General features: G+C 38.4%; 1 protein-coding gene across 1 annotated transcript in view; it reads left to right on the top strand.

The window, feature by feature from the left end:
- Positions 1–1,170: 1,170 nt before the first annotated feature.
- Positions 1,171–5,000, top strand: part of LOC138033425 (uncharacterized) — an 11,133-nt gene continuing 7,303 nt past the window's right edge. Inside the window, exon 1 of the mRNA XM_068881154.1 lies at positions 1,171–1,189. The gene's annotated coding sequence lies outside the window, so the exon portion shown is untranslated. The remainder of the gene's footprint in view (positions 1,190–5,000) is intronic.

Here is a 5,000-nt window from a genome sequence, read left to right as displayed (position 1 = left end):
AACATGTTTTCACACAACCACATTCACATTGCTAAGTATCCTTTCTCCATTAGAGATGATTAATATAAAAATCTGGGAGACACCACTGCCCTGGCGCACGAGATGCTCTCTTCTGGTTGCCGTCCGTGTCTCAAAAACGCGCGTGCTTAAGCTCCCTACAACCTGACGTCGTCCAGAGAGCTACGACGAGAACCAATCAAGTGCCTTGCCGCATATACCAAAACGACACTTCAGTCTGGAGAGTAAAAGATCATTGTTGATGGTATCAAAAGCTGCAGAAACATATATCAATAGCTGTCAAAATGTCATTGTGGATGCGAATAACTTGAGTGCGGTTTCTGCACTATGTCTCCGTTTATATGCCGACTGGTAAACTTCTTGTAAGTTGTCATCATCCAAGTAATTAATGAGCTGATCTGCCACAACTTTTTCAATGATCTTTGCCAAAAACTGAAGATTAGATATCGGACGAAAGTTCTTAAAATTCGCGATGATCAATGAAGGCTTTTTCAGCAAGGGTTTTACCATAGCCACCTTCAGTTGTTCAGGTACAACAGCAGACTGCAGAGACTGATTGACAATCTGTGTAAGTATAGGACCAAGCTCAGACAAGCATGCACGTAGAAGAGAACCCGGAAGAGGATCTAAATCACATGACTTTCCAGACGACGGTCTTATCAAGGCTAGTAGTGTATCCAAAGAGACAGATATAAAAGCTTCAAATTTACAGGTGATGTTATTGTCATCAGAAATAATAAAAGTGTTGCCATCATACTTCAGCATCAACTCTTGATGGATAGCATTAACCTTAGCATCAAAGAAATGCATAAATTTCTCAGCTAGGTCTTTCATTGAGCTATGTGATGGAAATTGACTGCTATTTGTCACAGGTTTGGTATGCAACAATTTTCCAACGGTCCTGAACATATTCCTTGAATCATCCCTATTGCTGTTGATAAGATCCGTGTAGTAGTCTGATCGTGAAGATTGAAGAAGGTCAGTCACAGCACTACATTGGCTTTACAAAGTTGCTATGGTCAACAGGGTCACGTGATCGACGCCATCGTCTCTCATGTCGTCGCCTTAATGTCTTTGCATCCTTGATTTCATTATTGTACCATGGCGCTGCGGGTCTGATGACGACAAGACGTTTCTTTAGTGGAGCATGGATATCCATAATCCCATAAAGGTGCAGGTCTTGATATTAGAACGTTCTATAGCATTCTAGAACTGTTCAAGGTAGAAGAGCTAGGGATCGTTTGATATTCTAGAACTTTAGAGATTTTAGAGATTTTAGGACCCCCAAAGAGCTTTAGAAATCTTAGACTCACAACATGGACCATGGATATTCTAGAACTGTAGAACGTTTAGAGATTTTAGAAGCCCCGAAGCCCCTCAGTCTTTTTAAAATAACTCTAAAATAGAAGATAGCTATAGATGAGGTGACAATATCAAACGATCTCTTCGGGGCTTCTAAAATCTCTAAACGTTCTACAGTTCTAGAATATCCATGGTCCATGATGTAAGTCTAAGATTTCTGAAGCTCTAGAATATGTAAGGTCTTTTGGGGGTTCTAAAATCTCTAAATCTTTAAGGTTCTAGAATATCAAACGATCCCTAGCTCTTCTAACTAGTCTCGTTCTTTCATTCAAATTTTAGTTTCCATGTTACGGTTCGGTTAATCACACTCTTTACGAGACAATGTAATGAATATAGCACTCGTTTACTGATTCAGCCTAAGCGCTCGTTTCAGTTATTAGGCCTAAGCACTCTTTTAAAATTTAGCTTTCATTTTACGGTTCGGTTAACTACACTTTTTACCGGGATAGTGTGATGAATATAGCACTCGTTTACTGATTAAGCCCAAGCGCTCGTTTCAGTGATTAGGCCTAAGCACTCTTTTAAAATTTTAGCTTTCATTTTACGGTTAGATTAACTACAATTTTTACCGAGATAGTGTAATGAATATAGCACTCGTTTACTGATTAAGCCTAAGCGCACGTTTCAGTGATTAGGCCTAAGCACTCTTTTAAAATTTTAGCATTCATGTTAGGGTTCGGTTAACTACACTTTTTACCGAGATCGTGTGAAGAATATAGCACTGATTAAGCATTGAATATAGCACTGAATATAGCACTGAATACTAAATACTGAATACTGAATACTGAATACTGAATATAGCACTAATACTGATTATAGCACTGAATATAGCACTGATTAAGCCTAACGGCTCGTTTCAGTGATTAGGATTTTAGCTTTCATTTTACGGTTCGGTTAACTACACTTTTTACCGGGATAGTGTGATGAATATAGCACTCGTTTACTGATTAAGCCCAAGCGCTCGTTTCAGTGATTAGGCCTAAGCACTCTTTTAAATTTTAGCTTTCATTTTACGGTTCGGTTAACTACACTTTTTACCGAGATCGTGTGAAGAATATAGCACTAATTTACTGATTAAGCCTAAGCGCTCGTTTCAGTGATTAGGATGTTAGCTTTCGTTTTACGGTTCGGTTAACTACACTTTTTACCGAGATAGTGTGAGGAATATAGCACTCGTTTACTGATGAAGCCCAAGCGATCGTTTCAGTGATTAGGCCTAAGCACTGTTTTAAAATTTTAGCTTTGGAGCTATTTAGCTTTCACAACATGGACCATGGATATTCTAGAACTGTAAAACGTTTAGAGATTTTAGAAGCCCCAAAGAGATCGTTTGATATTCTAGAACTCTAGAGATTTTAGAGATCCGTAGAAACCCCAAAAGACTTTACATATTATAGAGCTTTAGAAATTTTAGACTCACAACATGGACCATATATATTCTAGAACTTTAGAGATTTTAGAGATTTTAGAACCCCCAAAAGACCTTACATATGATAGAGCTTTAGAAATTTTAGACTCACAAGACCATATATATTCTAGAACTTTGGAGATTTTAGAGATTTTAGAACCCCCAAAAGACCTGACATATTCTAGAGCTTTAGAAATCTTAGACTCACAGCATGGACCATAGATATTCTAGAACTTTAGAGATTTTAGAGATTTTAGAACCTCCAAAAGACCTTACATATTCTAGAGCTTTAGAAATTTTAGACTCACAACATGGACCACAGATATTCTAGAGCTTTAGAACTTTTAGAGATTTTAGAACCCCTCTTCAGGTCTAGCCATCATATGGCGTACTGATTTTAGAGGTTCTTGAACCTTTTAGCTATAGATTTCTAGACTTAAGAGACATGCCCTCAGTCTTTTTAAAATAACTCTAAACTTAGGTGAGTTTTAACATTGGAATGTTATGTGTAATATGTTAATCCGATAAAATTGTCAAATTTGCGACCCGCTTTCGCTAGAACATATTTACCTTGATTTGCTTGATTTCATATCACCTTAAGAATAACTGACCTCTGTTTGCTAAAAACCACCCAAGTAACCGATTTTTCGACGGAAAATGCATTCATCCCAAAGGATAAAACAATTCGCTGGACGTGAAATCAAGGTAAATATGTTCTAGCGAATATTGTGATCCGATATAATTGACTCTATCACGGAAACAGGGCCTATTATATTCTCATCTTCTCTAGTAACTATAAGGTCGAGAGTATGGCCAGAACGATGAGTAGGCTCACGAACATGTTGCCTTAAGTTAAAAGATTCCAGCAGTTGAAGAAAATTGATACAAGTAGGATCAGATTTGTTGTCTAGATGTAAATTGAAATCACCAGTGATTATCAACGCACCAGGAGTCGTGATGTAATTCACTCAAAAACAGAATGCAGTTTGATGAAGGTGGACCATAGATGATTAAAATGTGCATAGTAGTGGAACGCCCCCAAAGTAGTTTCATGTCAGCTGCTTCAAATGACTGAAAGTTACCAATAGAATCGACTGAATCCTTATGAAATTTCAGAGAGCTTTTATGAAGGAGCTCAACTCCACCACCACGAGTGTCTCTAGCGACATGGTGAAATTTATAGCCAGTAGGAGTCAGATCACCAATAGTAAATGAGTCTAAATTACTAGGGCGTAGCCAGGTTTCCGTGATAGCTAAGATATCAATGTCATTGTCCACTACAAAATCCTTGATGGTATCTGTTTTATTACAAACAAATCGGCAATTAAGAATACGAAATGAACATTGTTTATTGCTGGCCAATCTATCATTATTGCATTTGATGTAAGTCAGGTTATTATAATTCACTCCAGAAGAGGCAATAGTGTCAGTGTTCACCAAACCAGTACTCAATGAATGCAATGCTAATGATGCATTGTTACCGGTGTTCGAGTTCAGTGCTTTTGTAGAAATTTGCATGTTAACTTAGAAATCAGAATGCTATCAAAATTACTACGGCATTCACGTTCTCCTGATCTATAATATACGTCAGTTGCCTCACAGCACCCATCTCAAATGGCTTTGATAAATAGTATTTAAGTCTTAGCACCCATTTTAAAACGGTTAGCCTTCAATAACTGTGATTTAGGGCTGATTAGTCTGGCTCTGGAGTCAGCAGGTGTCGGTAACTGTAGAGTGGAGCGACTAGAAGCCTAGAGTACAGCTGCTTTGAATTTACTTAGTTTAAATAAAAGGGAAAGAACTTTAGAGCGATAAGTCGTCGTGAACTCAAAGTTAGCGCTATCAGGCGCTGGATTGCTCATATAATGTAGATGTGTGCAACCATTGATCTCATTCAAAGGTTTGGTCCCACGGTGGCCAAATGATAATTAAATGCTGTGGCTAATTCTTGTGGATTACAAAGGATACGCCGTTTTGTTTAATTTCTTTTATGGATGGTGGATATTAGACCTCCACCAAGTCATCCGTGAATTCCCTTCATTACTGATCGTGGAGTGCCTTAGCGGAGCAATAGAATTTCTTTGCTTGCCTAATAGGCCAGTTTCGTATTCTAATGGTTGGACTGAATATAGTATATACCGCGCACCGGTGGCTCAGTTGGTTGAGCACCGGGCTGTCACGCGGGAGGTCGTGAGTTCAACTCCGTCCGGAC

This window comes from Montipora capricornis, chromosome 14, assembly GCF_036669925.1.
Source record: "Montipora capricornis isolate CH-2021 chromosome 14, ASM3666992v2, whole genome shotgun sequence".
In the NCBI taxonomy this organism is placed as follows: Eukaryota; Metazoa; Cnidaria; class Anthozoa; order Scleractinia; family Acroporidae; genus Montipora; species Montipora capricornis.
Note: the sequence above shows the minus strand (reverse complement) of the source record. Positions and strands in the feature narration are given on the sequence as shown.